Here is a 23,637-nt window from a genome sequence, read left to right as displayed (position 1 = left end):
GTCACCAGTGCAGGTTTCTGCTCTGTCCTGTATTTCTTGGGATGGCTTGAAAGAAAAGTTACAGGGTTTCCACAGAGCCTTAGGAAACTCTTTTGTCTTTTAGGAAAAAAATGGAGGGGCACAAATAGGAGTTGTGTCCTCAGTTCGCTTTCATTTCAGTGGGTTTTGGTTACCAGATTGTCTCACATTTGAAAATGCACCTCTTGTTACATGGAGTCACTTTTTAATTCACTTAATATTTTTACAGTGATTTGCCCCTGTGAAATTTTCATTTTGTTATAAAAGCCATTTTGATTGAACGAAAAAATATTATTGATGAAAATATCTTCCAGTTTCTTCCTGGAGAAATGCTGCTGTCCTGGTTAAGGCACTATTCAAACCAACAGGCCTAGAGTAAAGGGAAGGAAGAGATATTTCACTCTCTTTATACCAAATTCAAACCAGTTCTTTTTTCTTATTTTTTGTGTCAGTGATGTGGCTGAGATAAAAGTAATATATTTTAGCAATATATTTATATCATCTACCACTAAAACATCTCCTGTTGGCTTCAGTTGTGTCCTTCAAAACTAGTGCAGAAATCAGAGGTTTGTGTATTTTACTGGAAGAAAATCTCTTTCTGCTGGCCTTAGTCAGGAGGGTACCCTGGCTGTGAGAGGTGATGGCCAAAGGAGTTGCCCACAAACATAAAGTCAGCAGTAAATTGGTAGAGACTCAACTACATTGGTAGCTGTATTAATTCAAATTAGTTCATACAGTTAGTCAGATCTACTCACAACTTCTGTTGCAGCAGCAATCTCCTCTTTCTCACAAGTGTGTTTCTAAAACACAAAGCACAGCTCAGTTATAAGATAAGTTAAACTCTCATTATTTTTGGGGGGTGCATGGTTGGCTAATACTGGAATGGGTTGGCACTTTTCTTGTTTACACTTAGAAAAAGCAGCTGCACATCAGGGGAGGCCTCTGCTGCTGGAGCTGGAAGAACCTGAGGCTGGATGGGTTTGTGCCCAAGCTCAGGGCTGAAGGTGGGTGCTGCTGGGGCTCCCTGTGTCTCACACCCCAGACCACATCCCCTCGGGCTCAGGAGCCCAGGAAGAGTTACAGCATCAAAATCAGAGAGCAGATGCTGGTTCACCTTGGCCACGGTGCCTTTGTGCTGTTCATAGCTTCTCAGAGAGACCTCTGTGATCAGTAACAGTAGGTGATGCTACTTGCACAGACTGTAAATATATTTCACTGAGAATTTTGACATCTTTGCTGTTTCTGTCAAAACTTAGGCTCTGCCCTGTTCTCATCCATGTGAGCAATCTGCACACTCACATGTGGTAAGGCAAACAGGAGGCTCCTTGCATGAATAATGGTTGCAGGGCCAGGCCCCAAGACTTAAAGATTGTGAAATATCCCCATGAATGAGTTTATAACAAAAATCATTGTTTTATACATATATTTATGTGTATATCTTTGTTAAATGCAGCTGGGGTAACCTCTTCCTAGGCAATATCATTTACCTTACCTATTTATATGAAATGATTGCAATGAAGTTAAAACATCTAAGAGCTTTTAATGCCTTAGAGAGATTTATAATTATAAGCTCCTTGACAGTTAAAATCTACTTAAGTAAATGTGTCCATTGCTGCTGGATGTAACTTTTAATAAAATCTGTCATTTTATATACGTCTGTCTCATTCTTGGTGCTAAGGCTGGTTTGAAATGTGTCTTCTGATTTGGGAAGAGCAGGCTGGGTGGGGGACCAGGCTGTAGGTGTGCACCCATTCCTTCAGCCCTGATTGGATGGAGGCTGAATGCAGCAAGGAAAGCAAGAATTTGTTTTATTCCAGGCACAGATGGCTCCATCCAGGATGATGGATCCAGGCATGCTGCTTTTCCCAGAGGTTGGGTGGCAGCTGGCTGTAGGATTTGCTGGATTGCCCTTGGTTGAGGCCAGGGCAGCCCTGGGTGAAGGTGGGCAGAGGCAGGGATGGGGATGGGTTGGGTGTTACCAGGTGGGGATGAGCAGGCTCAAGGCAAACAGCCTCAGGGCTTCTGCTGCTGCCTGGTCTTTTCCAACCTTTATGATTCCACTACGATGCAAGCTTTTCTGTGTGGGATTATTTTGCACATTTTTGTCCTCTTTATTTTTATTTTTTTTTTTTATGTTTTTAGTGTAACCAAGGGCTTTCCCCTCTCCTCTGGGTGAAAGAATTGAGAAAAACAGACTGTGTCCCTCAACGGGGATAACTTGGGCTAAGGAAATCTGTGGTCTTGAGAAAAAAGGAATAGCACCCCTTAAAAACCTGTGGTTGGAAAACTACACCATAGAAGTGCTTTCTTTCCTTTTTACAGCTTTTTTTCTTTTTTTTTTTTTTTACATATAGTCAATATTAATGATGAAAATAATAAGGCCTCTTCTTAGCAAGAGAAAGCCTGCTAATTAATTAGTAAGCAAAATCCTATTAAATAGAGCATGTTGTTTCTCCTGTGCACTTGCTCCATCAACTCACTGAGATTTTGAGTAGAAATAACTTTCTTTTCTATTCTCTGGTATGATTTTAAAGCCAAATAGAAAGGAGCTTGTTTACTACTAGTTTTCTTAGATGGTTTTACAAGAAGGATATCCTAAGAGAAAACGGGGTTTCACGCAGCAAGCTTTCAACCTAAGATTACAGTCATACTTAAAAAGCCCCCAAACCAGCATTAAGCTCCTAAGCCCAAAGGGGAGCAGTTTCACAAGCAGCACTGAGAACCTAATGCCAAAGCTTTTCTTTTTTCAAAATGTTTGCCCCGAGGCACATTTTAATTCAAGAGGTGTTTCAGGGAGCAAACCTCTCCCTGGGCACTGGCTCAGCTGTTCTGGCCTGCAAGTAAATTCTGCTCCTTGCTTTCCACCATTGCTGCTGCTGCTGCTCCTGTGACAAAAGCATCCCTGGCCAGGATGTTTTCTTTGGAAAGCACGTGCTTATTTTCTCGGGAAGGCTGCCAAGTTTATTTTTGAGAGGAGAAAGCTGAGATTTAAGGCTGCTAACCTCTCTGCTGCCCCGGGATGCCCTCAGGAGCACGACTCCTGCTTGCAGGTGCCTGTGTTGAGCATCCTGAATTTGCACAAAATCATTCAAAATGCCTCAAAAGAAACTTGGGCTGTGGGGGTTTGAAATGTGCAGTGGTGTATTGCTACCATAAGCTCACACTTGCCTGCTCTATTTATATGCTGCACTTTCAGGCTGAAGCAGGACATTGCAAGGCAGAAGACAAGCAGCCTTTCTAACTTTACTATTTCCACGTTTTTCTCTTGATGCAAACAGACAAGAGTTAACTTTCTTTTTGTACTTAAAGTTTCCTTCTCCATGTCTCCACCTGTGTCTGCTGCCACTCAGGTAAGATGAGACCTGGGCATGTCCTGGACCACGGGGTTTACTGATTAACCAAAGAAATAAGCTAAAATGTATAGGAGCATAGTGTTCTTAAGGCTTAATAATTCTGTTTAAATGTTTTAATGATTGTCAACATCCAGGATGTGACTCAATGGAAGCAGGAGGCTTTCCTAGCAGCCCTTCTTGTGGTAAATCATTGCACAGTCTCCATGCCCTGATGGAGCAGCCATGTGGCCTTTGCCAAGGCAATGCACACCCGTGTGCAAGGCTGTGGGCTCAGCCCAGCCACTGCTTTGTGTGGGCCCTGTCACCATTCAGATTTCATCCAGATGCCAAGAGCAATGTGGGGGATCCAGTTAGAGCCCAAAGGCTCCAATTCCCTTTATATGTTGCTCCCTTCTGGCCCCCAATATCTGCCACATTTATAGGTTTTCTTCCCAGTAACACTGAGCTGCCATGAAAACTGCAGATTTTGGGCACATCTTCAGTGTTTCCTGTAATGGCCTTCAGCTGGGATATGTCAATCTGAGTTTCACAATCCTCTCCTAGGAGCACTTGCTGCCTTACCAAAGATAAAAGGATATTTTTCCTTGCTTCTTCTCCCCTGCCTTGCCAGCGTTGCAGGATAAAACACCCGGGACCTGTCTTAACTCAGTCCCTGCTGTAGAGACCCACAGTTGTGTTTAGCAGAGCACAGAAGAACCTTGAAATGGGGTTTAAAAAATCAATTTTCAGTCATGAGTCTGTGTTGGAGGACAGAAGTTGGCTCAGAGTTTATATTATTTCTTTTTTCAAGTCAACTTTTGCTGGCTTTGTAGTTGGTTCTGGACCATTTGCAGCCCACTGGGGAGTCTGGCACGGAAGCTCCCACCCCAATTTGATAAAGCCAGCAGAATTCCTGGTGCTCCCAAAAACCCCTCCCAGCTCTTCATCTGCCTGTTCTCAGAGCTGAGGGTGTTCATGCTGTGTGTGACCATGTGTGGTTTGTGCACACACGACCCAGCTGAGGGGATTTGGGAACACTGGAACAGGAATGGGGACGGGTTGGCTGCAGCCCTAAACAAGCAAAGCTGGTGTGAGTGCTGTCCTCCCATGAGAAATGCAAATCCTGCTGCCTGTGGCAGGGCTTTGCCACTGATGGAGGAGTCAGGAGAGGAGATTTTGGTCCCTGGAGCTGTCATGGCTCTTCCTAGGCAGGTGTAAACATCTGGATGTCAGCTGGGATGTGGGAAGATGCTCACAGGGTATTGTGCACCTGGCCCCAGACTGTGAGAGTTGTAAACATGATGTGTTACAGTGCAGGGAAAGAAAGGGAAGGAAGAAAGTTCAAGGGAAGGTCTCAAGGGTACAAGAAAATGTTGCCAGGGATGGTGATTTTACTGGAAGTTTGCTCTTGAGTTACTGCAAAGAATTGGTGTTACCAGAAGCTGGCTGACCATGTCTTTGTCAGTCTTGAGTGTCTTCAGAAGAGAGGATTCACTGGTCCACTGACATCTCTATTGCTCGGGATCCTCACTCTATGAACTCTGGGGTTTTTATTGCAAGTTTGTCCACAGCACCTCACTTGGGATGAGTGCTTCTCTTACATGGCTAGCACAAATCTAAACAAATACAGAAATATAAACTGAGCTGGAAATTTACTGAGTACAAGCTGTCTTGCAAAATTGCCTGTGTTTCCTGGCTCTAGATGGGATGGAAATACCACAAAACTCACTTCTCTCATAGTAACGTGATACTTCTGCTTCCGGGCTCGGCCCAAAGTAGGAGGTGGAAGCGTGTTCAAGAGAGGCAAAATAAAAGCAAAAGCTTTTTATTATTTATTATTTTATTATTTATTATTTTTATTATAATCATGCTCATTTATAACATGGCAAAATCAAACTCTTAATTAGAATGCTCGAAGTGGCCACTGTGATCAGCTACTCAAATGTCTTGTGCAGTGCAAGGCTTAGAGTTTTATCCATCTGCTCCTCTGTGGCACAGAGCTGGAAATGGGAGCTAACCTGGCCTGGAAGTCTCCATGGGCAAAAGACAAGGGGTGTTTCTGCCAGCTGGTTCTCATCTGACTCCTCTGCAGCCCAAGTGCTGCATCCTGGCCAAGCAAACCTGGTTCCCCATGGGCCATGCTGGTTCCCATTTCTCCAGGAGAGGGAAATCCAGTCTAATGCAATCTTAGGATGGAAATCTTGTTCTGCAGCACAGTCATTGTAATAATAGCCCACATGGCTCAGCACATGGCCTTGGGTGGGGGCTGGGGCATTTGACCACCAAGCCTGTGGAGGCAGAGCCGTGCCCACCCTGCTCCAGGTCATCACCTCCAAGGCAGGGAGCACATATGTGAAGTTGTCTCATGGGCTGAATGTGGTTCTTCTACTTCACACCCAATCTAGGCAGGTATGGTGCTGCCAGATCACCTCTTTTTTCCTGCAGATGCCTTTTATTTTGCCTTGTTTTAGTGGCGAGGGCTCCCTTCACAATGGCCTTCCCTCAGCCAGAGGTTCATCACAGACACAGTTTCTCCAGGCAAGTGACAAGTTATCTTATGGGTTCCCTGTAATTTTCCCCACCTGACCAAATATTTGGAGGCAGAAGTTATGTCAGCTAAGGTGGCAGGGAAGGAAAAAAAGCTGTGTCATTGCTGGGACAGTGTGATGTGGCTGTGATACTGCTGTGGCAGAGAATGCCCAGGGTGTGAGCAGCCACATCCTGAGGAGAAGGTGGCTGGGAGTTTAGGGCACTGCACAGCTCCTCTCCCCTGATCCAACCTCCAGCACAGCACCTTCCTCAGGGTGAAACAGGGACATGGATCCAACCTGCCTTTGTCACTGCTCCCCCCGCAAAAGAGAGGAGTGAAGATCGGTGTCCTCAGCACCGCCCATGCCCTGGGTGTCCCCTCCTGCCTTTGCCAAAAAATGTCCTATTAACAGCATCTCCTGAGAACTGATGGAGACCACACATGTCCTTTCAGCCAGGCCAGCAAATAACCTTCAGCTGAGTCTGCCCAGGGCTGTTTTGGATCTGCATTTAGAAATAGTCTCGGTATTTTTAAATGTTGCCTGAAGCCATCTGCTCCCCTCTTCATTTTATGTTTTAATTGTCATTTATAACATATTATATGAGCTATTCAAAATCCAGACAGACACTGGAGGGAAGGGAGCGAGTCCCGAGCTGCAAAACCCAGAAATCTCCAAAAGTCTTCCCCCTTGGCTTTCAAAGGTTTTGGGGCCCGTCAAGGCAGCCCGAGTGGCTGCAGCTCTGTGGGATGCTGGCTCTGGGACACACCCTGTGCATTCCATGGCTGCTGCCAGGGCCAGGGACTCGCTTCTGGCTGGGGCCAGGCAGGTCCCTGACATCTGGGGGGCTCCCGGTGGCCGCTCCCACAGCCGGGCACAAGGAGGTCAACTGATTGTCTCAGGTCACCAGTGCGTGAGCAAATGATTCATCCCAGATTTTCCTGGCTCCTAAACCTTTGCTCAGACCACAAGGCTGCTTAGTGACTTAGCAGGGCTCTGAGGAAGCCAGCTATAAATGGCAAACACGCTATGGCCAAATGACCAGCTGTGGCGTTATCCACGTGCCATTTGTGAGTCTAGCGGGGCTGGCTGGTAGCTGGGAGTTACTGCCAGGGTGAGGAAATGTGAGTTGTTTGAGGAATGGCTTCAGACAAAAAAAAAAATCATTTGCCTTGCCTCCTACTTTATGGCAAAATCTTTCCACCTCCATCTTTTCTGCCTGACTCCATGCAGGGCCCTGTGCCGTGACCCTGCAGGGAGTTGCTACGTGGAACTCAGACTGGTTTGTACAGCCTGACCTCAGACTGATTCCTAGAGAGGCCACCTAGAACAGAGGCTGGACATTCTTAAAGGAATAAAGCAGGTATTTATTAAAAAGGCCTTCAAAGGATACTCTTTGGGCAGTACAAGAGTCTGGCTATGCCTCCACCCAAGATGGACTCCAGGTCACAAGTTTTCACACTTTGGGGTTAATTGTCCAATTACAGCTTCAGGACATGAAGTCCAATTCTCCCATGTTGCTCTCCTCAGTTTGCTGCTGTTTGTACTTTTGGGGCCTGAAGCTGTAACAGTGTCCTTGGTTCTCAGGCTGGAAAACGACTGGTTTGTCTAATTCAGCTGTGAAGAGAACTTGCTAACACTTTATATGAAGTCCAGAGTTGCACACTAAGGCAGTACAGAAGCTGAAAAGTATGAAAAAGGCATCAAAACCAGCCCAGGTGACAAAGCCCGAGTCCTGCAGCCTCAGCAGGACTGATGGCCAAAGGCCACCCTGCTGCCCCTCAAGGCTGAGTGACACCTCCCAGGAGCACAGATGTCCCAGGTCAGGCTCAAACACAACTGCCCACACATGCCAGTGGTGAGAGGATGGGCATGGATTTACCCACTCAGCCCTGTGGGATGGCTTAAACTCCAGCTCAGACCCTCAGCTTTTGGGAATGGCAGCTCAATGAGCTAACCTGTGCTGGGAAATGTGCTGCTGCTCTTTGGTGCCATCTCAGCTTACTCTGGTGGCACCATGGTGCTGGTGACCATCTGAAACCCAGAAATATTTCCTTTTAGGAGATGCCTCTTGACTTCTTGGTGGTTGTGCTAGGCTCAGACAGCAGCCAAGGACCCGTAAGTGCAGATGGGCGAGAGGGCTGCAAATGCCCCAGGCCAGGCTGCTCTGGCTTCTGAGCATCCTCACAGTATGGGGAGTTATTACCACATTGTTCTGTTTTAATAATAATCTATTACACATGAAATAAAGCAGGGCACTGAACATCAAGCTGCCTGAATAAGGGTTTAATGTTTGGTTTTTTGTTTTTTAGGAAATCCCTGGACATCAATGGGCAAACTGAGGGAGTCAGATGCTACAAAGAGAAGACAAGAGAGGGGGCTCAGCCCTGCAGTTGAGGACAGCTGGCACTAATTGGCACTTTCCTTGGCGACAGATGAAGTGTGGAGGAGACAATGGGGCATGGGCTGGCTCCTCGTGCCCGGAGGTGATCCCAGCACTGAGACCAAAGCTCGCTGAAAGCACAGCCAGGAGAGGCTGCAGCGCCTGCTCCGCTCGGGCTGGGGAAAAGCCCAAATTTGGAGTGTCAGTCCAGGTGCACAGGACGTGTGCCCACCAGCAGGACACTTGGTGGCAAGCCCACGGGCCACATGAGGAGCCAGCAGGGCACCAGCGGCGTGGGCAAAGCCGTGGTGGCACTGGCTGGCCCTGAGCAGCTGGACAAGCCCACGAGTCCCAGAGAAACACTCGGATTCAGGCTTCCTGCAGGGAAGGCCCATGCTGGGAGCTCCCAGCAGGAGGGGAAAGGGCTTATGAAAAGCTCTGTGCAGTGATGTGGTGTTGCTTCGTGCAGAGCTGGGAAGAAATGTAAAGCTGTGACACCTGGGTCGCCGACAGGCAGCCAGAAAGCAAGAGGGGGAAACTTCTCCCTAACAGGGCATCACTTGGCAAGGAGGGATAAAGGAAACATAACTTTTTTTAAAATAAATGAAACGATCATGTCACTTCTAGATTGTGTTATAGTTTTTGTGTGTACAAGCAGTAATTCCATCAGCACTGCACTTTTTTTTTTTGTAAAAAGTGCATTCATTATCTTAGACATCTATTGGCAGCTCAGAGGCACCGTTTCCTTTTGAACTTTGTGAACAAATTCAAATGGGGAGGGGGAGAAAAACCATCCCCGCTTTCCAAAAAGTTCTCTATGGTCAAAAGGGCCCTGAGCTTAAGCTGCACTGAGGCTCTGAGCCAGCTGCAGCAGCATCCCAGCAGTGTGACATCTGAAGCCCTGTGTTTAGGATTACCACCCAGGCTCTCCAAAGCGAAAGATACTTGTAAAATTATTTCATAAAATGCAAGCCAAGGAAACTGGATGATGCTCTCCCTGCTTATCCCCTGGAGTGGGAACACACAGTTTAGGCTTTGGTGCCTTCCCTCGTCCCTCAGCACAAACAGGAGAAGCAGCTGAAGGATTTGGAAGCTGCAAGGACGAAGTGGAGCTCTCGGGCAGCAACCAGAGCTGAGCTGAGGGAAAACAGCTGCGGGCTGGACACCAGCAGCGGCCAGCGCTGTCCTCAGGGAGCCACGGGAGGGCTGGTCCCTCACCTCGGGATGTCCTCTGCCCTGCTGGGATTTGGTGCTGGGATCTGTCCCCATGCAGCCCTGCCCGCTGTGGCTGAGCAGTTCTGCTGCAGCTGGAGGAAACAGCCGGGTGGGGAAGAGGAGGTGGGGGAGGAAGGAGAGGAGCTGGGCAGCCCGGCAGGATAACGAGCTCGCCGAATGCAGATGCACGTCTGAGCTGGAGCTCCCACACAGCCGCAGCGCCCAGACACAGACATGTGGAGCCAGGGATTCAGCCAATAATTTGGGGTGGGAGGCAGCTTTAAAGGTCATCCAGCCCAACCTCCCTGCGACGAGCAGGGACATCTTCAACCAGATCAGGCTGCTCAGAGCCCTGTTCAACCTGATCTTGAATGTTTCTGAGGGTGGGGCATCCCCTGGCTCCCCAGGCAGCCTATTCCTATGTAAAACACGCCACTGTAGAATATTTCTTTGTATCGAATCTCAATTGACCCTCTTTTAGCTAAAAACCATTACTCCTCGTCCTATTGCTACATGTCCTGCAAAAACTCTGCTCCTATCTTTCTTATTAAGCCCCTTTAAATGCTGAAAAATGCAGCTATGAGGTCACCCCAAAGCCTTTTCTTCTCCAGGCTGAGCAATCCCAGTTCCCTCAGCCTTTCCTCCCAGCAGAGCTGCTCCATCCCTCTGCTCCCCTTGTTGTCCCTGCTCTGGCCTGGCTCCAGCAGCTCCCTGTCCTTGCTGTGCTGGGATCCCAGGCTGGATGCAGCCCTGCAGGGGGGTCTCAGCAGAGCGGGGCAGAGGGGCAGAATCCCCCCTGCCCTGCTGCCCTGGGGCTCTGAGTGCAGCCCAGCACAGGGGGGGTTTGGGGACCAGTGCATCAGTGCATGTTGCTGGCCCATCCAGCCCCAGAAAGCTGATGTCCAGCTTGCACTGATTTTCTCAGGCCTAGCTCCTGCTTTCACACATCTCTGCACCTCCCTTTGCAGGCTGGAGAAAGGATTTTTGGCAATTCCATGACTGATGTGTGCCTCTAGGGTACAGCCCAGGAGCAGTTCAGCAGTAGGATCTGGCCTGGGTTACACTCAGCTTTACAGTGAACTCTCGTTTCCACCCCTCTGTACTGATCTTGGCATCTATTACATTTTCCTGTAATAATCCTGTATATGCCATTGACTTAGACAATAGTAATTGAGCTTCAAACTTAATTACAGTATGAGAACAAGCTGTCACTTGACTGAAGACACTTCTTGATTCTTTATTGAAATAAATAATCTTACCTGACCCTGCAACTTGACATGAAGGGGCTAGACACTGGGGTATCTTTTCTGGCTGTGTTTATATCCTTTCTGTCACGTGCAGCACTTCAATAAAATACCAAGTCCTGGCTCCCAGAGACTCTCCTTTCCCTAAACTTCCATTAGTGGTAGTTTAGAGAAAGAAGAGACCAGAGAGGGATTCTCTCTGATCCCTCACTTCAAGTCCTTCCTCACTCCCACCCAGCTGATCCTGCTGCCAGGCTGCCCTCTTCCCCTGACACCAGGGGATGCTGGGCAGGCAGATCTGCTGTGGCTGCAGGGTCACGCCCTGGGCAAGAAATGTCTCAAATTAAAGGATTGATAGGATGAGGCAGGGGCTTCAGCCATTGCTCTTACAGGGATATTTGGGCCTTCCAAACAGGCATTGTGTCCCCAGGCTTGTCCAGGGAAGCTGAAGTGGATGAAGATGCTCTGAGACTCAGCCTGTAGTTAAGGGAGCCCATTTGCTTCTCCAACATCATTTATTCCAGAGCTGTTTGCCTGGAATTCCTCTGTGGGACCATATCACCTCTAAGAAGGTGATTAATTCCCTCCAGCCTTTACAGTTACCCTCTGTAATGATCAATATCTTGGGCATTTGGTCTTAGAACAACAGTTTTTAGAGAGCAGTTCTTCCCTGCTGTGACTTGATGTCTGCCTCTGTGACTTCACAATCTGAAATAAATACTTTGCCAGCTGTTCCAAGCCCAAAACAAATGCATCTGGACTCACAGAAGTTGAGCTCCAGGTTTAAAACATAAACCTGGTTTTCACCTGCCAGGAGGCTGAGCTACCTGAGGCCACCTCAGACTTCAGAAAAACTTGAACTTCTGCCAAAATTCATAATCAATGCCCTTTTATATTACGCTGGAGTTGTTTCCTACCAGAAACCTTGGTTTTATGAACAGACACATAAATTTTAAAGCTGATGCTAATTTTATAATCCCAACCTGGTGACTTTCTTTTGGTACCCACTTAGTTAGGGGTGAATCACACACATTTGCTGATGCACTCCCACCATTTCCTCACAGAGGTATCAGCTGTAGGTGTCTCAGAGAGAGAAAACTTTCTCTTGATGATACCTGAGCCTGAAGCACACAATGTTTCAATTTTCCTGCTTATGTTTCAGTGAATTCCACTCTCAAAATGAAAAGGTGGGAGTCCTGGTTCCTGGCTGCCACGTTACAATGTGCAGAAAAGTTATGAGAGTGGGATGCACACGCTGGGAGTGCCTCAGTGACCCTCACCCTGCTCCTGTCCACCAAGGCAAGGGGGTGTGGGAGCAAAGCTATTTCCATCCAGGGTTCTGCCATCTCCTCTTCCTACAAACTCAAACATGACCTCAGATCCCAGCTTTCCTCCTGCTGTCCTCTTTGTTATTCCCTTTTGGGTCTGGGTGAGTGTTCAAAGAACATCCTCTCTTGTCCTTCCAAGCGGCCAAGCATTCTTAAGCTTCATGCAGGCAAAGTTTTCCTGTCACATTCATAAACTGAGGCAAACAGACAAGCCTTATGAAGAAGGACCAGGATGGTTTCTGTCCCATTAAGGGAATTTTTGAGAAACTCGGTACAGTTTTAGAAAAAAAAAAAAAAAAAAAAGTGTTTGCTCAGATGATGGACGTCTGTTGAATATTAATCTTTTCTGGGTATATCGCTTCTTAAAGAAAGCTTAAATTATTCAGGAGTATTTGCATGCTGAGATATGGCAAACTTACAGGCAGTACAAATCAGACTTTTGCATCTTAATATGAAAGGAAAGCAAGTCCCAAATTTCGCTTCTTAATACTTCATTGGCCATCTCCTGCTAAGTAAAATAATTAAGCTGCTCATTAAGACACAACATATACCATGCTGGAACAATAGCCACATTAATCCTTAGGCACAACATCAGGAAAAATAACTGTGAGATGCCACAAATCCATGGTTCAGGTTATTCTTTTTACCTATTTGCTGTTTTATAGGATGACAGTGACAGGAACGTCACTGGTGACAAACTGCAGGCACGTAACAGCATCTGCCCTGGGAAGGTGACAATCTGTGAGGGTTGGGGTGGCTAGTGGTGACCAGGGCTGCCCTGGGCGGTGTCCCCCACTTTGTCCCCCTCTGTCCAGGACAGTGATGTCACCCCTGGGCTGAGCTGGCCTCTGTCCCCACTGCCACCGTGGCACTCGCAGGGAAGCGCCAGCCTTATTTATGTAACAGCTGCTGTTTTTAGGTGCTGTCACTCACACATTCACTGGAAAACATGGTACTTGAAGAGCTGCTACACTAGTACAGCATATGCCGGAGGCAAAACTATATATATATTTAAAAAAAAAAAATCCCTTATAAAAAAAGAATTAGAGCAGGATTATCACAGCATGTTGGCCTCCCATCCGCAGCTCAGCTGGTGCAGCGCCTCATCAGGACCACATTTTGGAAATGCTGTGCTGCCTGGGTTTAAAGCCTCTGTGGATGGAATTGATTTTATTTTATTTCTCTGGTCAGGATCACAAGGGACACTCTAAGGTGATCCAATTCCTGCTTTGTTAGCAGCTCTAGGCTGGTGCTGGTGATCTTGTGTGGAGGAAGGAGCTGGGGCTCAGCAGCCAGGCAAAAGCAGCCCCTGTCAGTCTGGGGCTGAGGGCACCCTGCCTTCCTCTGCTGCCCTCCACCTGCCTCATGCTCACAGGTTTCTCCCTGTACCCAGTGCAGGGACAATACTCTCAGATATGCACGCACAGGTTTTAAATGCATGTGATGCACTCTGACTTAAATCCAGCAGTGCCAGTTCTGAATGGAGATATCCACGATTTCCATCAAAACTCCTGTTCATGCAGTCATAAACTGTGATGCAGAAAGCGAGCTGCTGCTGGGAAATGTCCCCTCAGAGCAGGGCAGTGGTGACCTTCGTGCATCTGAAGTCGTTCAGTGATGATGGCTTATCATCAGAGCTTATCCTTCAGATTCCCATTGCTTGTTCTCAAAAGCACTTCTCTGCTATAATTTAAGGTTGTTTTAAAGCAGTTACACCAATTTTCCTCTGTCCCCCAGTTTGTAGAGGTGAACATATATAGGCACCCTGTGCTTCCTGGATGACTAGAAACCTCCCTGCTGGCTCCAGGGGACTTTGGGTTTGGCTCTCCCAGAAACCTGTCCTCCATGTCCTAACCAGCATTTCATGTTCCCTACCATTTCTTTTCCATCACACACACATTTAATACTACACCCATGAGCAGCTGAGTGTGAAAGAAGGGAGAAACCTGAAAAAAAATTAAGGAAGTCAGAATAGAATAGAATAGAATAGAATAGAATAGAATAGAATAGAATAGAATAGAATAGAATAGAATACTTCACTTGGAAGGGACCTATGATGATCATCCAGTCCAACAGCCTGAGCACTTTGGGGCTGGCCAAAGGTTGAGGCACGTTGTAAATAGCATTGTCCAAATGCCTTCCAAACACGGCTGGGGCACTGACCAGCCCTTTAGGAAGTCTGCTCCAGTTTCCCCAGCCTCTTGGTAAAGAAATGCTTCCTAATACCCAGTCTAAACCTCTCCTGAACAGCTTTGAGCCTTTACCTTGCATCCTATCCCTGGATATCAGGGAGAAAAATAATCAAGCCCTGTTTCAGGGGAGAAGATGACAGATGGATGCTTGGTGGTTTCCTGTGTACCTGGGTGATGGCCACATCTTCTCTCACTTTGCCAGCTGCAGGTCTCTGTGTACACAGGTGTGGGAGGAGGAGGGAAAGGGTGCTATGGGTGGTATAAAATCTCAAGGGTCTGCATGGACCAGAGGAGCCAGGAGGGAATCCACCTAATGAAACACTTCAGCTTGTGCATGGAGCAACCAAGAAGCCGTCACCTTGGCCCCACACCTCTCCTGCATGCTTCAGGCCCTCCTCGATGCGTCTGGCTAGGCTGGTGTAAATCAGAGCCTCTCCCCCAAAACCTGCAGCAGCTGTGAATTTGAGGCAGTGTGCCGGCTTGCAACTCAGCCAGCTGTGTTTGATTTACATCTGGAGCCACTTGGAAGTTCACGTCAGAGGAAGGAAGGGGCAGAAGCGGCGCAGGAGGGACGGCTCGGAAAATGCCCTCTGCTGGAAGGAGCCAAGCCCCACGGAAGGCAAACGGCTGGGAGAGGAGTCAGGCACTGATTTCCTCCCTCTTCCCCTGACGATGTCAGGCTTCCTGCAACTACCGATTATGATGATTACAGTGTTTCTGGTGTGTCTATGTGTTTGTGCACACGTGTGCAGCGGTTTCTCGCTAAACCTCACTCGGTTGGACGGTGCCAGATGGTACAAAAGCTTACCGGAATTTCATTTTCAAATAAACCACAGACTTGGATGAGCTAATGTTGTTCCACATAGAAAGCCACAAAATTCAACAAAGTGATGTTGTTTCAAGACGAGGACATGTCAAGCGAGGGAACGATCCGGTCGGCTCTCAAAGAGCTACACACTCCCCCTCATGATTTTGGAGGCTGTTTATGTACCGGGCATGTGGCACTGCAGCTCAGGTTAAACCTCTCCCCACAGCTGATGCCTGTGGAGCAGAGCCTTGGCAGCAGTGGTGCAGCAGCCACATCTGCTCATAAGCCTTCCTGTTTTGTTTTAACCGCTCCTGGAAGGCTGGTGGCCCCCGAGGATCCCTTTCTCCACAGGACTGCTGGGGGATGCAGGTACATGCCGATAGCCTCACTGTCACTAGGTGACCTCCTGTGGTACTCAGCTTCTCCAAGCCCAGAGCCTTGGGGATGTCCTGGGAACCAACCTGGGACCAGTTGTCCATTTGATATGTAACTCTGTGCTGCCACAGCTTTGCCAGGAGTGGTGGCCATGGGTGGGGCGAGGACGAGCCACTTGGACACCAAGGGATAAAGCAGCAAAAGGACTTCAGCACTGCAGCAGTTCCAACATCCAAAAGCACATCTCCAGAGGTCTTCTTTCCCTCCTGTACCTGCAGGGTGAGAGTCACGAATCTGGCAGCAACAGAGGCTGAGCAGGGCAAGGATTCAAGTCAGCCACAGGAAGAGAGCCCTGCTCAAAGACCCAGCTCTCCCTGCATCACTGCCCCAAGCTCTCTGGCAGAACCCAGGTATGTATTGCTGTGCATTTAGCCCCAGACAGCCCAATGCTGGCGTGACTGGTGCTGTGATTTAATAACAAATTGGCAAAAGCCTTCCCTCCCCAGTGAGAGCCACCTCCAGCCTGTGGCCAGCAAATTAGGTCTTGGCCTGGCTTGAGGATGTGTGGCTGGGGAAAGTGAGCCTGGTGCTGGGGGCCAGCAGCCACAGCACAGCCTCCCACGGGATCCTGGCACAGGGCAAGCCTGCAGAAGGGTTTCAGTGCTGTGACAGTGAGAATTTGCAGCTCCCAGGCTGGAGGACCCAAAAGCACAGCGCTAAGAGACGCCAGGTCTCCAGGAGAGGCAAATGGAGTCACCACCACTGCCCTGAGGAGACTCACCAGTAGTGGTGGCATTTTTCCATGACCCAGCACTGCAGGAAGCACCTACAGCCACATTTGCCAGAGTTAAGATTTAGTTTCCATTTTAAAATGCATTTACTGTTGATGTCCTGCTGTGGAGGGTTGAGCAAGCACCGGCTCAGCCTGATGGATGCTGCAGTGTTCTGCCTTGGGCTGAGGGTCTCTCTCTGGCTGCTTTTCATGCCTGTTTTCAGCTGTTGCCATGCTGCCTATTTTTCAGCCTGTTGTTTCCAGAGATGTGGCCTTCCCGCTCCTGAGGAAGCATCCAAACCTCAGCAGAGAGAGCAAAAACATACAGTAAAGGCATTTTTTCCTTTTTAAACACGAAGACCTGCAGGATGGATTTTGTTTCAAATGCATCTTTATAAATAAAATTCTGTTTCACACTCACTTGTTCATTTTCTGTCCTAGTTAGAATCAATATCTCTTGTAATTGTCAGAGCATCTATATATCACTGGAAGGTGACTAACAAGGGAAAGTCTTTATATTTTTTCAGACCACTTTCAGTGAGTTAACCAGTGAGAGATGGCAGATTGATGTAGACTAAGTCCTAATTTTTACCCACAAATAAATGCATTCTCAGAAAGAGAAGCAATCAGAGCCTTCCTGGTAGTTCTGACAGCCCCAGCAGGAGGGTCATCCCATGGAGATGTGACCTCTATTCCTGAACCACCCTGACTGATGGACATCTGTGTGGCATCCCTGGCTGCTCTCAGACTCCTGCATGTGCCTCCTCCACCAGCCCTGCTCTCAGCAACTTCCCTCCCCAAGGATGTTCTTCTTCCCTCCTCATCCTCCACCCAGCACAAGGATTTTCATGGCTGAGCTTCTTATTTGACCCCCAATCTATGTTTGGAAAGTTTTCTTCATCAGTCAAAGCGACTTTGGCTGGACCTGCTGCTAAAAGGATGAATGAATACCTTGGGTCAAAATGTGCACTTTACTGGTGAACTCTCCTGTATCTCCTTTTATTTCTTCCACCTTTCTGTTGCAGTGGTGAAAAACAACCTTGTGAGCTCCTTCTTAGGTAGAAGCAGCCAATTTATTCCTTGTTTGTACAGCACCAAGTGCTGTGGAGCCACTATCCACTGTGGCACATTTTTTTTTTTACAGCACATGAGCTGCAGACACCTCAAACATTAACACAATGTTCTGGGGTGACTTTATGATGTTCATATCTCCATTTGTCTGTTTAAGAAATAAGTTTTGCACTTTTACACCCACACAAACCCCTGGATAAATCCTTTTGCTGAAGCTTCTCCAAGCAGCTCCATGGGGTTGCCCAAGGGAGGGAATGAGCCAAGATGCCTGGCTTGCTTTGGAGGCTGAAGAGCAGCAGCACCACACAGCAGCCCTGCCCTGCTCACCTGGAGGGCAGAGCGGTGCTGGGGGCCCGTGTGGCCTCTCCCCAGGATGCTCAGGACAAGCCTTTTTCTCAGCCCTGTCCTGCTGCTGCCAGCCTGCCAGGACCCTGGAGCAGGAGGTCGACCTCCACTTGCTCCGTGCGTGGTTCTCTGCGTGGCCCTGGTGACAGATGGTGGTGACAAACGAGCTCAGGTCACTCGTGTCCCCCCTCATTCTTCGTGGGGAGCACAGCCTTGCACAAGGCCAGTGGTTGCACGATGCTCGGTGGCAAATAAATCATAAGAAATTCATCCATGAGGAATTTCTCCCACTCCCTCCTTCGCAGAGTTACTGGGACCCTGTCCAAGAAAATAACATCGTTTTTGAAAGCAGAGGCAGTAATTTACAGCGGTGTAAATCAGAAACACTGCCCCAAGCCCAGCGGGTTTGCCCCACATGATTCACACTCTTGTTTGCAAATATGAAAACCACGGTCCCCGGCCAAAAGGTTTGTGGCGTGGGGAGGGAAGAGATGCCATGGCTCTCTGGGACCATGCTGGAGGCAGCAGAAGAGCTGGGTTTGTGTTTCCTGGATTTGTGCTCTGCTGTTAACACACATGGAATTGTGCTGCCAGCTTCTCAATGACCCAAAGGACAGCTGGTGGTACCAAGCTGTGACAGCCTGCTTGGGGTCTGGATCCCAGCAGGGGAGTTTGTCAAGTCTGAGAGCTGGGTCCACAATGAGCAAATCAATACCTCTCCTCTCCTCTCCTCTCCTCTCCTCTCCTCTCCTCTCCTCTCCTCTCCTCTCCTCTCCTCTCCTCTCCTCTCCTCTCCTCTCCTCTCCTCTCCTCTCCTCTCCTCTCCTCTCCTCTCCTCTCCTCTCCTCTCCTCTCCTCTCCTCTCCTCTCCTCTCCTCTCCTCTCCTCTCCTCTCCTCTCCTCTCCTCTCCTCTCCTCTCCTCTCCTCTCCTCTCCTCTCCTCTCCTCTCCTCTCCTCTCCTCTCCTCTCCTCTCCTCTCCTCTCCTCTCCTCTCCTCTCTCCAAGTGTTTTGGGGCTGATTTTCCCACGAGAGCTTTGCCCCCTGTGGTGCTCAAGGCCATTTGCTCTGTGTGTGGAAGGGAATAATCACCATGGAAATGAGTAGCTATCAGCAGTGAATCTTCTAATCCCACAGGATGAACTTCAGGCTTAGTCCCAGAGAAGGTGGTACTCCCATCATCATCTCGTGGCACTGCTGAGAGCCAGCCTCTCTCCAACCTCTCTGCCACCCGCTGCTTGTGAGGGCATACCAAGGGCATTTTGGATAGAGGCAGTAGGGTATCTTAGAGGAGAAGAGGATGAAGAACAACATTTCTGCATTTTTTCCCCTTTTCTTGTAGATTTTGTTTTCTTTTTTACTTGCCCTAGCTTGCTACAATTATCACAACACATGTGGCCCACTAAATAGGGAAAAAGCCCACCAATTTCAAGCAGAAATGCTGGAAGATTGGGGCCATCCTTCTCCTTGCAGATGACACAACCACATTCAGGCTTTCACTGGAGCAGAAGGTGGGTCTGAGAGGCAGGGAGTGACATTTGGAGGAGGGCTGGATTCCATATGCTGGGGTGTAAGTCTTGGGGTTGTGCTGCCACAGCTTGCTCAGAGGAGCCCGTGGGATGCTGCTGCCAGAGCCAGTGTGCCCAGAAGCCACACATTCCCACTGCTTGCACAATGTCTTGGGGGAGGGTTGCTTGGGCCCCTTGGCCCCCAGGGTGCTGCTTTGCACAAGCTCTGGTACCCTTGTGCTCGAGGGAGGTGTCCCCATTCCCGTGGTGCCCCAGGGATGAGGAATGGCCACTCCCAAGTACCACACACACACAGAAGTTCACTCCGGTCACCCGGAGGCTGATCCCATGATTTAAGGCAGGAGGGGCTGATTCATTGCTCTCAGCACCCAGCACAGTGTGGGTGGCTTGCTTTGTTCCCTAACTCCCCTTTGGGACACTGCCAGCGAGGGCATCCCCGGGAGGACAAGGTGCAGCTGATGGTGACAGGGCTTGCAGGAGGATGACAGCTCCTGAGAAGGTGAGCAGAGGCCCTCCAGCCAGCCAGGATACCCAGGTGCATGGGGATGCAGCCCAGGCATGGTGCAGGGGGAAAACCTCTGCTGGCTGCCTCTACCACCTTCCACAGCCTTTGGCTGTCCCTAATAAAAATAGCCACTGGCCTCTGTGCTGTGCCTGCAGCAGGCAGCTGGGCACTGAGACTTTCTTTTTCGGCTGATTGCATGGCATCTATTTTAGCAAGGAGCTGCTCTCAAGAGGTTTTGCTGATGGAAACACTTGCCCACTGTTGTGCTTGCCCCAGCCAGCCCCTGGGCTCTGCAGGCAGCTGGTGCTCCCACTGTGGCCCTGTCCTGCAGGGCTTCTGCCTCCCCATGAAGCCCATGGCTCTCAGCTGGGCACTGAATTTGTTATGTCTCAAAACTGGGTCTCCTTACATCACTGCAGGGGATCAGCTGGGCCCTCTGCCTTCTTGGTGAGCATTTCAACCCAAACTTGAAAAAGCAGGTTTGGGAAAAGGGACCCACATTCTCCCACTGTGCCATGAAATGAACAGGTTCAAACTAAAGTCCCAGGGAGGGCTCGCACTATTGTAAATGCAGGCGAACCCAATGGGAAGAAATGGTGATGTCTCACTCAATTCAGAAGGCTGAATTATTCCTTTATTATAACTATGCTAAAATACATTAATATGTTATATAAAAGGAGGATACTAAAACTACGTACTATTTTCTCTGACTCTATCTCTCCCACAACTCGTGCCCCTCTCTCCAGAGTCCAGCCCCAGGTGGGTTGGATTGGCCATCAGGCTCAAACAATACTCACCTGAATCCAATCAAGCACTCACCCCAGGTAAACAATTCTCCAAACACATTCCGCATAGGAAAAACAAGGAGCAGAAATAGAAATTGTTTTCTCTTTCATTTCTCTCTGTGCACCTCTATGAAAAATCCTGAGGGGGGAGAGAAATGTGCTTGCCACATTATGCCTTGCTTCAACTGCCTTGGAGCATTTCAAATGTAGGCCCAAGAACTCCACAAATGGGGCTCCAAGAAGGAGGTGTGTTGTGAAGAGACATAACAACACACCCTCTCAGCCCACTTCTTGTCTCTGGAAGCAGCAAAGGTGCTGGGGGAAAACTGGTTCTGGCTTGGGGACAGCTTTCTTTCTCCATTGTGCCTTTGAGCTCTATCTTTGGCTCCACTCATTGCTTGCTCCAGGAATGAGTGCTGACCATGGGAATGATGGAGCAGACACTTCAGTGGGGATTCTGTGCTGCACCACACAAGCCGAGCTCCTGATCAGCCCTCAGCACAGGTAGGGAAGGAGATATAGGTGCTAAAGGTCTCTGATGCTTTTGTTTTCAAAGGCAATCAGCAATTCTGGCTGCCTTCATTTTGGGTTCATCTCAGGGCAGCTTCAGCTTATCTGGTTTGCAGGGGCTGTAGCTACCTCCTATTCTGGAAGTCAAGGCCTTTGGAAGCCTTTCAGGTGGGAAGAAAGGGAGTGGGCTGCTCTGCCATTGCTGGAAAATGCAGCCTAGGAATGCAGCGGTCCCCAGAGGCTCCCCAGGCTGCCACTGCTGGCTCAGCAGCATCCCCCAAAACACAGGGCTGCCAAGCCCCACGATGGGACACAGTTCTTGCATTGCAGCTCTCCCTGTGTCCCCTGTGGGATGCATTCAGGGTTGGGATGGGCTGGAATGGGTGGCTGTGGGATGGAGCCTGGTGTAAGGAGGGCAGGGAAGGAGCTGAACAGCTGCTGCCTCCTTTTCCTCCTGCTGTGTGCTGCAGGAAGCACCCTGAGAGGAGTCAGGTTCCTCCTGCTCCCACTCTCTGCAGGCCTGGAGTCTGTTTGGTGGAAAGAGTGAAAGGGGACAGCAGATGAGAGCCTGTGGTACTTCCCATGGGCAGCAATTTTCTCATCCTTCTTTCACAAGCTCTCCCAAACCCTCCCTCACAGGATCTCCAGATAGAGGCTGGAGGACAGCAGCCATCCCTTTCATGGAGCAGCAGCTTCCCTGTGGATGCAGGCCCTGCCTCTCATGTAGCTGCTCTGCTCCCTGGCACCCTGCCCGGGCACTGCCGCAGCTCAGGGGTGGCCCTGAGTCCCGAGGACCTCAGCAGCAGAGACCCACTGCACCCTCAGCTTTTTGGGATCCCCTGCAACCCCATGCCACCCACCCACTGCCAGCCGATGCGCCACTCGCCCAAGGCACGCCTGCCATAGCTGGTCTGCGCCCTTTTGCCTGTGAAAGCAGAGCTGTGGGTGATGCTGGAGAGCAGCGAGGAGGAGGGAAGGGGTGCAGGAGTCCAGCTTGCCTCTCGCCCCGTGTCCCTCTGGCTGGGTGAGCTGTTTGCTCGTGCCGCTGCAGCCAGCCCTGGGATGGTGCAAGCCAGCGGCTGCCAATTGACGTCAGAGGAGCGCCGGTGGTTTGTGTGAGCTGAGGGACTGCTTCCACTCGAGGTGGGTTTCCAACACCACACAGAAATGCTTCAATCCCCCCGCTTCCCCTCCCTCTGCTCCAGGAAAACAAGTGCCTTATTTCATTCATTGGCTGGTTTGGTTATGGCATGAATCCTGCCCATATTTTGGCTACTCGGTTGTTTGCTGAGGACCAAGCAGCCCAGATAATACTAGCAAAGAGCAGGGGAGTGAAAAAGAAGGGGGGAAATAGGGCAAAGCCAAATTTAATCTCCCCCGCCTCAGTTTGTGCCGCATGTCCCAGACAGGACTAAAGACGTATTTTTTTTATTCTTGCATTGCGTGCTATGTTTTTGAGCCTTGTGAAAAAGCGGGATGCTGAGTTCCTGCCATCCTTCTTCTCTTCCCCTTCAAATCACTGCATGTTCTGTGCAATGTGTCTGGGCCAAGGCAGTTTGTTTGAACTTGCTGCATTTTCCCTTGACTGCTCAAGTTTTCCTTCAGCCACTTTATTTTTTATTTTGTGCTGCACTTATTAGCTACAACCCCTCTGTTTTTCACTTGTCTCTGGCTTGATTTGACAGTGACAGTGTCAGTGCATTTTCCCTAAGCCCAGACCAATGTCTTTAACTGCAACATATCTTTCCAAACCTGGAGTGATTCCTACAGGGAGTGCTTGGAGGAGTCACTGGAGATCCATGGACTTTGGATCAGGCCTGTGCTCTCGGATCACTCCATACGTGTTGCTGCCAATCCATGGGGCCGGACCCTTTAAGATTGTCCAAAACAAACACTCTCCGGGTGAGATCAGTGTGCAGCTTTTCATCACGTGAAAAGCTCTGTGATAACAGCTGACTGCATGTTTGCTTTCATATGGCATTGATTCTTATTTCCCTGACTATTTTTAGTCTTCAAGGTTGTCCCTTAATCAACTCGCTTTCTTTAATAGCTGGTGCTGCCCCTACTGTGCTGCAGCAGGGCTAATGATGCTTTGTACTTGGTGTGGGAAATATGAATTAGTTTCTCATCCATTTCAGTGGCACAGGAAATATGAGCTAGTTTTTCATCCATTTCAGTGCCTTGAATCAGATCCTCATACAGTCACTGAAAGAAAAACCCCATCAGACTCCAATCAACATGTTCCTGTTAGTGGGGGAAGCCTTACAGTTAAGATGTGCCATGCTCAGACAAAGACAAACCAAACAAATCTTTATTCCTCTTCTACTCTACCTGCTTCTTCCCTCCAGGGGTGAGGATTTGTGGCCCCAAAGCTGTCTGGGGATGAGTGGAGCAAGCCTGGCATGAGCCCCAGCTGGAGTGAACCTTTCAAATGGAGTCAGCTTCCCTCAGGGATGAGGATGAGCCTTCACACCCCATGATCCTACACACCTGCAAGCCTCTCTTGCTCAGTGCAACATCTGAGCACAGAGCCTTGGTTGTTGTTTGCAGGTCCCAAATTCTCCCTTTCACGTGTAACACGGTAGCATTAAGACCAGGGCTGCTGTTCCCACCACGCAGTAGCCACGTTTGCCACTTGGGCTAATGAAATGCCCATGTTGTCTATTAGCAGGCAATTATCCTGTGGTATTTTCAAGCA

General features: G+C 49.1%; 1 long non-coding RNA gene across 1 annotated transcript; it reads left to right on the top strand.

The window, feature by feature from the left end:
- The first annotated feature begins 22,040 nt into the window (after positions 1 to 22,040).
- Positions 22,041 to 23,637, top strand: LOC116183169 (uncharacterized). Its single transcript, XR_004147715.2, has 2 exons — positions 22,041 to 22,082; positions 23,288 to 23,637. It is a non-coding gene; the product is annotated as an uncharacterized LOC116183169 (long non-coding RNA).

The sequence above is a fragment of the Lonchura striata genome, chromosome 5 (assembly GCF_046129695.1).
Source record: "Lonchura striata isolate bLonStr1 chromosome 5, bLonStr1.mat, whole genome shotgun sequence".
Lineage (NCBI taxonomy): Eukaryota > Metazoa > Chordata > Aves > Passeriformes > Estrildidae > Lonchura > Lonchura striata.
The sequence above is the reverse complement of the archived record's forward strand: the minus strand, read 5'-3'. Positions and strand labels throughout refer to the sequence as shown.